The sequence below is a fragment of the Chiloscyllium punctatum genome, chromosome 16 (genome assembly GCF_047496795.1).
Source record: "Chiloscyllium punctatum isolate Juve2018m chromosome 16, sChiPun1.3, whole genome shotgun sequence".
Taxonomy (NCBI): Eukaryota; Metazoa; Chordata; class Chondrichthyes; order Orectolobiformes; family Hemiscylliidae; genus Chiloscyllium; species Chiloscyllium punctatum.
In genome coordinates this window covers 70,483,902-70,495,971 of record NC_092754.1, presented here as the reverse complement: position 1 = coordinate 70,495,971, position 12,070 = coordinate 70,483,902, and the positions used below count along the sequence as shown (strand labels likewise).

Genomic DNA, 12,070 nt, shown 5'->3' with positions numbered 1-12,070 from the left:
ATCTTCAGGTTAAACCACCATCAGCCATCTCTCCCTTATGAGAGAGCAGCCCTAAGGTCTGGTAGGACAATGCTGACTTTACCTTTTACACAGTGATGCCACTGTGCATCGGGGGTGGAGAGAGGGAATGCTGAAGGTGGTGGATGGGACACCACTCAGGCACAGTGCTTTGTCCTGGAGGATGTTCACTTTCTTTAATCCTGATGAGAGCTGATGAAGGCAAGTGGAGAATGTTCCAACATGATCCTGATGTGTACCTTATAGATAGCAAACAGACATTGGGGAATCAGGAGTTTTGGGAAACTGAGATTGTTCTCCTTGTAGCAAAGGAAATTGAGGGGAGCTGAAAGACGTGTTTGTAAAACATATACATTAGGATGTTAAACCTTACACTCATCATAAAAGGATTACGGGACACATATTGAAGATTTTGGGGAGATGTATTGACAGGGTGGTTTGATTCAAAGGAGAATTTTTATGCAGAAAATGGAATTGAGCTGGAACAAAATACTCACACACAGTGCAAATATCCAGGTCCTGATGAATGGAGTAATTCAATCAGAGTTTGGTGTTGCAATTACTGAGATTCCTATCTGAATATCCACCTGTAGTATCCTGTCATACAAGTTTATAAAATATGTCACTGTCAGGTCAGGTTAGAAACTCACACTGTTCCCTCCTCCTGGTCCAGGATGACTGTACACATTCCCCCTTGACCAGCAGTCAGTTCAGGGGGAAATCTATGTGGGCTTCTTTGAGTTTCCAACTTGGGACTTCATGTGACTTAAAAGGGCAGATCTTTGACACATGGGACAGAATGTTCCAAGAGTCAGTGAGATACGGAGAGTAGGATTTGCTTCCTCTTCTTTCCTTCCGTGCTGCCACTGTGCCTCATCAATAAGACATTGGGGGGGGGGGGGGGGGGGGGGGACGGTGAAAGGCTCATGCAGCTTGATGGGCAAGTTGTCTCCATTCTGACCAATGGGCAGCAAGATCCTCCCAGTCACTCCAAACAGTCTCTCTGAAAAGAGAGCAACTCAACATGCTTCCCACTGCCTGGTGCTCCCTGGAAAGATTTAGAAGAATGAAGGGGGAATCTCCTAGAAAATGTAGAACAGTAAACTTCCAAAAGGATTATAAACTGTTTACAAAGCGGGATTCGTTGGAGAAGTGGACAAGTTGGTAAATGGAGCATAACTTGGGATAATGTGAAGTTGTTCATTTTGGAGGTAATAAAAGAAGAGAGGACTATTTAAATGGTAGAAACTGTAGAAAGCTGCAACACAAAAGGGACCAGGGGGCAACTGTGCAGAAAACACAGAAAGCTAGCACACAGTTACAACAGGTCATCAGGAAGGGGAATGGAATATTATTCCTGATTTCAGGGGATTTGCAGTATAAGAGTTTGGAGTATATACCTGAGAACCACTTTATATAGTGCGAGTGAGACCACATCTGGAGTAATGAGAGAAGGTTTGGTCCCTTTATTTAAGGAAATACGTCACTTCATCTGAAGCATTTAGAGAAGATTGACTGGGATGATCCCTGGTTTGCAGGGACTCTCATTTAAGAAAAGGCTGAAGAAGTTGGGACTCGACTCACTGGATTTGGGGGGAGAATGAAAGGGGATCTTATTGAAACATATAGGCTTATTACGGGGTGTGACAGGGTAAATACTGAGAGGATGTGTCCCATCGTGAGGGAACCTAGAACCAGACTTTGGGTCGGTTGCAGAATCAAGGGTTCTGTTTTAGATTTGTCAAGTTTAATGCAACACAGACATGGGTAAGGGGTTTCAGTAGCAATGGAGCTGGGGTGAGGTGGAGAAAAGCAACATTTTAGAGATTGGAGTTCCTGGTGTTTGCGATTGTGTAGATGTCTGATCAGAAGATAACCTTGGGGTCAGAATATGAGAGCAATATTGTGAAGAGTATAGTTCTGCCTCAGGCATTTCCCAGTGAGAGGGAGGGGCTCAGCAGTAAGGGAAAGGAATTTGTAATAGCAACTGAAGGCAATGGGTTTAACCATTTCAGTGTTTCATTGGAGGAAATTGCAGCCAATCAAGTTGTAGGCGTGTGGTAAGCAGCTTAATGAATGAGTAACAGTGGAGCAATGGAGCGGGATGATAGGGAGAGAGAGCTGGGCATTGTCAGTGTACATGGGAAACCAATACGATGTCACCTCCTGGCAGTATGTAGGTGAGATACAGGAAGGAACAAAGATAGATCCTGGATGGACACCACATATGAGGAATTCAGAAAGGAAAGGGAGAGTGGAGATGGAGCAGGATTTTCCAACAACCGTGAGATCAAATATTAGTTCTTAGCAGAATTGGAGAGAAGGACATAACCAGAAAAGACAGACAGAACAAGGAACAATATCTGTGAATTGGTGAGGGGGAGTGATGAGGAGGAGGAGCCCAACTCCAAAAGCACTATTCCTACATCAGTGACATCACCCAACTCCACCCTAGTCTCAGCCCATTTACTGAAATACTCGTCCATCCCTGTGTTATCTCCAGACTTCATTATCCAAACACACTCCTGGCCAGCCTCCCACATTCAACTTACGTATAAGCTCGAGTATCTAAAACCCTACTGTCCAAGTGCTCACTTGTACCAAAACTTGTTGATCCATCAAAAGGCTCCTATTAACAAGCAACAATTTAATATTCTCACCCTTGATGTAATTATGGCTGTGAACATCCCTGTCTCCCTGCACCACACAACCTGTGAGACCCCGATAACTCATTTTCTTTCAGACTCCCAAAGATGCATTTATTCATTGCTTCACCGGTCTGGCTGTTTTGACAGCTGCCAAGGCAAGACGGTCTGGAATTCACTCCCTGACCCTCTCAGACCTGCTTTCCTCCTTTAAGGTATTCCTGAAAACCTGCTTATTTGGCAATACTTTTGATCACCTGACCTAATATCCCCATCTGTGACCTTATGTCAGAAATTCTCAATTTCTGTGAAATTATAAAAATGATAAAATTACAAACTGTTGTTGATTTGCACACACATTGTCAACTCTTCACTGTCTCTGAGTGAATAATCTGTAACATCTCTTACCCAAGAACATTGTGGGAGCACCTTCACCACACGAACTGCAGCTGTACAAGGGAGTCAAACATCACCCTCTCCACAGGCAATGGGGCTTTGGCATTAATCACTGGTGTCTGTGGAGAGAGAATCACATAGTTGATATTTCAGGGAGTGCTAAATGCATTACAGGAAGTGAGAATGTTGCAGAATTTGATGGTCAGAAATGGAAGGAAAATGCACTCTTTTGTTGAAAACAAGAATTATTCACTGGCAAAGATACTGTGGAAAATTTAGTCCGTTGAGAGCGCAGCACATTGTCAGGGGTTGGGCAGCAGAGGAAAATTAACTTACAAAAGGTCTGTGAAAGTAACAGTAAAACACTAAACAAGCCAAACAACCTGTGCCCAAAGACTTTAACTCCCCTTCCCGCTCCACCAAAGATACGCAGGTCCTGGGCCACCTCTACCGCCAAATCCCAGGCATCTGATGCCTGGACGAAGAACGCCTCTTCATCTGTGTTCAGACCCTCCAACCACATGGGATCAATGTGGATTTCACCAGTTTCCTCATTTCCACTCCACCCACCTTATCCCAGATCCAGCCTTCCAACTCGGCACTGCCCTTTTGACCTGTCCTACGTTTCCATCTTCCTTCCCACCAATCGGATGCTGCCTGACCTGCTGTGCTTTTCGACCATCACACTCTTTGACATTGAAAACATCCTGACTCTGACACTGTGTAAATCCTGCCCTATCACTCCCTGCCAAGGAAGGCTGCACATGCGTCCCCCTATAGCTTGCCCCTCTCAAAGTTGGCAGCCACACACACGTGTCCCACGGATCACTGCCCCCAATAAAGATGGCGGCGATCACTCACACCTTTCACCATTTGAAGCATTTTGCCATTTGACACAAACACGAGCCTGGGATTTTCTAAGTTGTGTTTTCTGATGTGCACTAAGTTCTGTAAAACGTCTCAGCCCATTCCATTAAAATTTCCTTCTCTTCCTGGTCAATATGTCTTTCCTTAACCATGCCCTGCACCTTCACACATTTCCAATGCCTTGGTCACAACATCACAGTGCTGCCAGTGAAGCTTATCACGTGGTATCACTTTATTCCTGATGAAGGGCTTTTGCCCGAAACGTCGATTTCGCTGCTCCTTGGATGATGCCTGAACTGCTGTGCTCTTCCAGCACCACTAATCCAGAAGCTTATCACGTGGTTGAGTGTAGCCACGCCCCTCATTCACTCAGACCAACCGGCACTACCTTGTCTTCCAGCCCCATCTCCATCCTCTTATTGGTCCTGCACTGAGATCAATTACCAGAGGCTCTCTATGGGCTGGAGCATGCTCAGTGCTTCCTGATTTTGCTGCTGTTTATCAGGTAAAAGAGAGTGTTCATTCCTGTTTCTCCTAATGTCGGACATTAACAAAAACAAACTGCATTGTATGGAGCCTTTCACACTGACAATTCTCCGAAAGTGCTTCACGAATGCTGGAAACATTGATTAAAGAGAACAACTTTAAGATACATCTTTGAGGAGTACAGAGGGGGTTGGGAAGGATATTGAAGAGGTTTTTAGAACAGACAAACCATCGAAAGAGCAACCCACCCAGACCCATTCCCCTACATCTAACACTACGAGCAATTTAGCATGGCCAATTCACCTAACCTGTACATTTTTAGACTGTGGGAGGAAACCGGAGTACCCGGAGGAAACCCACGCAGACACTGGGAGAATGTTCAAACTCCACACAGACAGTTGCCTGAGTCAGGAATTGAACCCAGGTGTCTGGCGCTGTGAGGCAGCAGTGCTAACCACTGTGCCACCGTGCCGCCCATCTGCAGCTCCAAACATGGAGTGATGTCTGTGGAGAACAGCTTACAACGGAGACAGTTAGTGGCTAACCATAGTTTAGCAACCCCATGACTTAGCCCCCCTATCCCACACACCAGGCCTTGTTCTCACAGCCTGTCATTACACACTACCTATGGTTAGCCACTAACAGTTTCCATTAACAGCTCGTAGCCCTCCCCCAGCCAGATCGTTATCCACTCCTTTATCCAACTCTTCTTCTCGCTCTATCCCCACCTATCCTTTAATCCTTACATCCTCCCCTAAACCCTACCTTCTGCATATAAACGAACATTTTTTCTCTCAGTATCAGTTCTGAGGAAGGGACACCGGATCTGAAACTTTAACTCTGATTTCTCATCACAGATCCTGCCAGACCTGCTGAGCTTTTCCAGAACTTTCTGGTTTACATCTTCCGCAGTTCTTTTGGTTCTAATTTACCGGGAGTTTGTAATTCAGGTCCCACAGCCTCTGTCCCAGTCTCTGCTGTCTCTCCCACCCCCAAACAGTGACACTGCACCTGCACAGCTCATGGATATGTGTCGTCTTGCTGGCCACACCCCTCATTCACTCCCATTGGCTGCAGGACCACACAGACTCTCCTCCCATTGGTCTGGAGCTGCCGTCAATCAGCCAGGCCCCATTGTGATGAGAGTGGAGGGCTTATCCCTCTCTCTGCCCTGGGATGAGCTTCATCATTCAGAGTGAATGGGGCAGTATCAGAGAGTACAGGGCCTGGGGGCTATTCAGCCCATTGGGGCTGTACTCTCTCCCTCTGGAGATGCTGCAAATCTGTCCCAAATCCCCTCCTATTTGCCCACAGCCCCCCAAATCTTTCCTTAAAAATTAAAATTCCAAGTCTGTTTCAGAATACCTGCTGAATCTGTGTCGTTCAGACTGTTCCAGATGCTCAGAAGTTACTGAGTAAAATAGTGTTCACATTTTCACTTTGTATTATTTGCCAATTACTTGAAAGTAGATACTAAAAGTTGTGACAGTGTTAACAATTCCTCTCTCTCTCTGCAAATTCAAGACCTTGGAACCAAATCTGCACCAGGTCGAAATCACTGCTTCACCTTCTCAGCTCCAAGGACAATTATCTGTGCTGCAGCTTGCTCTCCACAAAAGAGGAACGCATCTTAGTTTATTAACGTCATAGACATATACAGCACAGAAACAGAACTTTGGTCCAATTCATCCGTGCCAACTAGGAATCCTAAACTACTGGAGTCCCATTTGCCAGCTTTTGGCCTGAATCCATCAAAACCCTTACTGTTCACGTACCCAATTGGATGCCTTTTAAATGTTGTGATTTTATCAGCCTCCACTACTTCATCTGGCAGCTCATTCCATACACACACCACACTCAGCTTGAAAACGTTGCCCTTAGATTCCTTTTAAATCATTGCCCTCTCAACCATGTGCTCTAGTTTTGGACCAATCTAACCTCAGGAAAAAGAACCCCGGCTGCTCACCTTATCCATGCCCCTCGTGATTTTATAAATCACCATGAAGTCACCTCTCAGTCTTGGACTCTCCAGGGAAATTAACCCCAGCCTATTCAGCCTCTCCCTGTAGCCCAAATCCTCCAAACCTGGCAACGTTTTTGTAAATCTTGTCCAAATCTTTTCACGTTTCACAACATCCTTCCCAGAACAGGGAAATTCAAACTGAAAACAGAATTCGAGAAATGGCTTCATCAATGTCTTTTAAATGTTGTAATTGTATTAGCCTCCACCCCTTCCCTTGGCAGCTCACTCCAAACATGCACTGCCCTCAAACTGTCCAATTCTGGCAAAGTCCTTGCAAACATTTTCTGAAATGTTTGAAGTTTCACAACATCATTCCTGGAACAGGGAGATTGGAACTGAAAACAGAATTCCAGAAGAGCCTTAATCAATGTCCTGTACAGCCACAACATGACGGAGAGCATAACAAACGCTGCATTCACTCCCTTGCCTATCTGTGACTCTACTTTCAAGGAACTATGAACCTGCACTCCAAGATCTCTTTGTTCAGCAACACTCCCCAGGACCTTACCATTCAGCGTATAAGTCCTGCCCTAATTTGCCTTTCCAAAATCCAACAGCTAACATTTATCTAAATTGAACTCTATCTGCCATTCCTTGCTCCACTGGCCCATCTGAACAAGATCCTGTTGTATTCTGAACTAACCTTCTTCGCTGTCCACTACACCTCCAATTTTGGTGTCTTGTGTAAAGCTACTAACCATACCTCATATTCACATCCAAGTCATTTATTTAAGGACCCAATAATCGATCCTTGTAGCACACTGCTGCTCACAGTCCTCCAGTCCACAAAGCAAATCTCCATCATCACCCTCTGTCTCCTACCATCAAGCCAGTTTTGTACCCAAATGGCTTGTTCTCCCTTCATTCCATGTTATGTAACCTTGCTAACCAGTCTGCTTTGTGGAACCTTGTTGAATGTCCATATAAACAACATTCACCGCCTGGCTTAATCAAATTTCTTTGTCACTTCAAAACATTCAGTCAAGTTAGTGAGACACGATTGTGCACGTACAAAGCCACATTGACAACAGGAGAAAGTGAGGACTGCAGATGCTGGAGATCAGAGCTGAAGATGTGTTGTTGGAAAAGCGCAGGTCAGGCAGCATCTAAGGAACAGGAGAATCGACGTTTCGAGAAGGGCTGATGCCCGAAATGTCGATTCTCCTGTTCTTTGGATGCTGCCTGACCTGCTGCGCTTTTCCAGCAACACATTTTCAGCTCCACATTGACAACAGTCAATGATTATTCCTTACTTTTCCAAATAGATGGATATCCTGTCCCTCAGAATCCCTTCCTACAACTTGCCTGCCACTGACTTCAGGCTCACTATTCTCTTGTTCCACGGCCTCTCCTTACCACCTTTTAAAAATAATAGCACTTCACCTGTCACTATCAATCATACAAATACCTCAGGAGAGGCCCAACAATCACTTCCCTAGATTTCCAGAAAGTTCCGGGATACATCTGACCAGGTCCCAGGGCTTTATCCACCTTGATGCGATTCAAGACATCCAGTAACACCTCCACTGTAACATGGATACTTTTCAAGTTCTCTCTGTTTATTTCTCCAACCTCTTGAGCTTCCATATCTTTCTCCAGTAAAAATGGCGTGAAATATTCGCTTATCTTTCCCACCCCCCGGTGGTTCCATAGACAGCCTCGTTAATCTTTAAGGGGTCCTATTCTCTGGTCCAGTGCATCTTTTGTCTGTGATATATTTGTTTAATCTCTTTGGATTCTACTTAAACCATTTCCTGAAGCTATTTCATGTCAAACATCATCAGCAGCAAGCAACAGAGCTAAACGATCCCACAACCAATGGAAGAGATCGGAGCTCTGCAGTTCTGCCACACCCAGTTGTGAACGGTGATGGGTATTTAAACAACTTACTGGAGGAAGTATCACAGAAATCCCCACCCTTACTGATGGAGGGGTCTCACACACCCATGCACCAGATAAGACAACAGCATTTGCTGCAATCTTCAGCCAGAAGTGCAAAGTGGGATTATCCATCTTAGCCTTCTCCAGTGGTTTCCAACATCACAGATGCGAGTTTTAAGCCAGTTTGATTCAGTTTGAATAACATCAAGAAATGGTTAAGTCGTGCAAAGGCTATGGGCCCTGCCAATATTCTGGTAATAATACTGATGGTTTGTGCTCCAGAACTTGCCACCCACCAAGTCACGTACCGCTCCAGCACTGGCATCTACCGACAATGTGGAACATTGCCCAGGGATGTTCAACACAAAAACACAGGGCAACCCAACCCAGGCAAGTTCCATCTATCAGTCCACACTCGATCAGCAGTAAAGTGATGGAAGATGTTATCAAGCAGCAGCTGCTCAGCAACAGCCAGCTGAGTGACTTTCATTTTAGGCTCCACCAGGGCCACTCAGCTCCCGATTGTGTTACCGCCCTGATTCACAATCTGACAACTAACTGAATCCCAGAGGTGAGGTGAGTGTGAAAGCCCTGTCCCACTCCAAGATTACTATTTCTAGCTGATTCTACCCTTGTCTCAGCTCATATACTCTCATCCACCTTGTGTTATCTCCAGACTTCAGTATCCAAACACACTCCTGGCCAGCTTCCCACATTCAATCTCCCTGTAATCTTAAGAAAATCTAAATCTCTGCTGCCCAAGTACTCCCTCGTACCAAAACTTGTTGATCCATCAAAAGGCTTCTATTCATAATCAACAACATACAGCCACAGAAATGTACAGCATGGAAAGAGACCCTTCAATCCAACCCATCCATGCCAACTACATATCCCAACCCAATCTAGTCTCACCTGCCAACATCCGGCCCACATCCCTCAATTTAAAATTCTCACCCTTGATTTAATTCCTGGTTGTGATCATCCCTAGCTCGCCGCATCACACACCCTTTGAGACCTCGACAACCCATTCTGTTCGAGACTCCCAATGATCTGTTAATTCATTACTTCACCTGTATGGCTGCTTTTACAGTTGTCAAAGCAAAATTTGCTGAAATTTGCAGTCAAAACCTCACAGGTCTGCTTTCCCCTTTTAAGACATTCCTCAAAGTCTGCTTATTTGGCAATGCTTTTGGTCACCTGACCTAATATCATCAGTCTCTGACCTTATGTCTAAAGTTCCCAATAATATTTTGGTGAAATTATAAGCAGGATAATAAAACTACAAACTGTTCTTGATTTGGACATTACCTTCAAATCATCACTATTGCTGTAATGAATACTCTGTAATGTCTCTTACCCAACCACATTGTGGGAGCACCTTCACCACATAAACTGCAGCTGTACAAGAAAGTCAAACATCACCCTCTCCACAGGCAACAGGGCTCTGACATTAATCACTGGTTTCTGTGGAAGGAGAAACACAGTTGGTGTTTCAGGGAGTGCAAAACTGATTACAGGGAATGAAAATGGTGCAGAAATTGATAGTTCGAAATGGAAGGAAAATACACTTGCTTATTGGAAGAAATTATTCTTGACTGTCAAAGATTTTTCAGAAAAAAATTAATAAGCAGCACATGGTCGCGGCTGGGCGGCAGTGAAAAGTTAACTTACAAAAATGTCTGTAAAAGTAATCGTAAAATACTAAACAGACGAAAAATACACCCATTGTTCGATACTGAGCAAGCTCGATATTGACAAAGTGGTCATAAGGCAGCCCAGAGATGAAGCAGAGCAGTATAAGCTGTTATGATCCCACAGTCATAGAGATGTATAGCACCGACACAGACCCTTCGGTTTAACTCATCCATGCCAACCAGGTATCCGAACCTAATCTATTCCCATTTGCCAACACTTGGCCCATATTCCTGTAAACGCTTCCTAATCAGATCATGTGTGTATTTAGATGCCTTCAACAAGTTTGAATTGTACTAGCCTCCACCACTTTCTCTGGCAGCTCATTCCACCCACTGCATGAAAGAGTTTTCCTTTAGGCCCCTTTGAATTTTTGCCCCGTTCACCCTAAAGCAATGTCCTCTACTTTTGGACACCACTACTACAGGGAAAACATCTTGTTCATTTACTCTGTTCATGCTCCTCATGATTGTATAAACCTCCATAACATCACCGCTCAGCCTATGGCACTCCAGGGAAAACAGCCCCAGCCTTTTATGCCTCACCCTGTAGCTCAAATCCTCCAACCCTAACAACATCCTTGTAAGTCTTTTATGAAACCTTTCAAGTTTCACAGCACCCTTCTGATAGGAGGCAGGCCAGAACTGCACACAATATTCCAAAAGTGGCCTAACGAATGTCCTGTACAGCAACATGACCTCCCACATCCTATACTCAATGCTCTAACCAATAAAGGAAAATATACTGAACACCTTCTTCATCATCCTATCTACCTGCAACTTGACTTGCAAGGATTATGAATCTGCAGTCCAAGGTCTCTTTGTTCCGCAAGCGTCTCCAGGGCCTTGCCATTCATGTATAAGTCCAGGGCTGAAAAACGTGTTGCTGGAAAAGCACAGCAGGTCAGGCCAGGCAGCATCCAAAGATCGGGATAATCGACATTTCGGGCATGAGCCCTTGATGCTGCTTGACCTGCTGTGATTTTCAAGCAACACATTTTTCAGCTCTGATCTCCAGCATTTGCAGTCTTCACTTTCCCCTAGTGTATAAGTCCTGCCCTGACTTGCTTTTCCAAAACGCAGCACCTCACATTTATCTAAATTAATCCGTATCTGATCAAGATCTCACTGTAACCTGAGGTGACCTTCTTCACTATGCACAATACCTCCAATTTTGAATGACCTGCAAACTCAGTTACAACAGCAAATCATTTAAATGAATGACGAAACAAATCCAGAAATAAACATCCATTTCTCTGAGTTTGAACGTGCTCTGTGAAAATCCTGCCGAATGACTCTGTACCAGAGAAAGGCTGCACATGCGCCAGGCTGCACCTTGCCCCCTACAAAGATGGCGGCCGCACATGTGTCCAGTGATTCGTTGCCCCGAATAAAGATGGCGGCGCTCATTCAGGCCTGCGGCCACACTGAGGCAATTCCCCGTTTACTCCAAACACGGGACTGGGACGTTCAAATTTGTGTTTTCCGACGCGCACAACATGTTTGTAAAAAGTCTCCGCTCATAGCAACAGTTTTTCTCTCGTTTCCTTCTGTTTGTTTATTTATTTCCTTACCGTATCCTTTCGCTCCATAACTTCACGAGCATCCATTACAGCGACTCGAGGCCGCGCGCGAGGGTGATCACGTGTTTAGTCTAGTTCTGCCCCTCGTTCACTTTGATTGGTTGGAGGACCAACCTCCCGCCAGGTCCTCCAGCTCCGCCCACCGTCCTTTCATTGGTCCGTTGCTGACATCAATCACCCAGGGTCCCTGTGTTGGATAGAGCATGCGCAGTGCGTCCTGCTTTTGCTGATATGTTGGGTAATATGATGGGAGTTGACTGAGGGGAAAGATCCCTTTGTGTGAGCTCTGCAGTAGATTTCCTTTATTCATGGAGGGAATTGCCTTTCTACTCATGACTGTATAGCTGTGATTGATGAACCAATGCCATCTGAACCAGTACATAAACGCACCATTTTCACAATATCTGAGATCTTCAGCACATGGTATCACACTCTTCTTTGGAGATAAAAAAAAGCATGAAATGGAGCCTCAAGGAATCG

The 12,070-nt window shown here is 44.9% G+C and overlaps 1 long non-coding RNA gene across 2 annotated transcripts in view; it reads right to left on the bottom strand.

The window, feature by feature from the left end:
• LOC140487206 (uncharacterized) overlaps window positions 1–11,677 on the bottom strand; it is a 31,177-nt gene extending 19,500 nt beyond the window's left edge. For both annotated transcript variants that reach the window (XR_011962749.1, XR_011962748.1), the window contains exons 1-2: window positions 11,582–11,677; window positions 3,072–3,178 (exon numbers count right to left, since the gene is read on the bottom strand). This is a non-coding gene — a long non-coding RNA (uncharacterized lncRNA). The remainder of the gene's footprint in view (window positions 1–3,071; window positions 3,179–11,581) is intronic.
• Window positions 11,678–12,070: the final 393 nt, after the last annotated feature.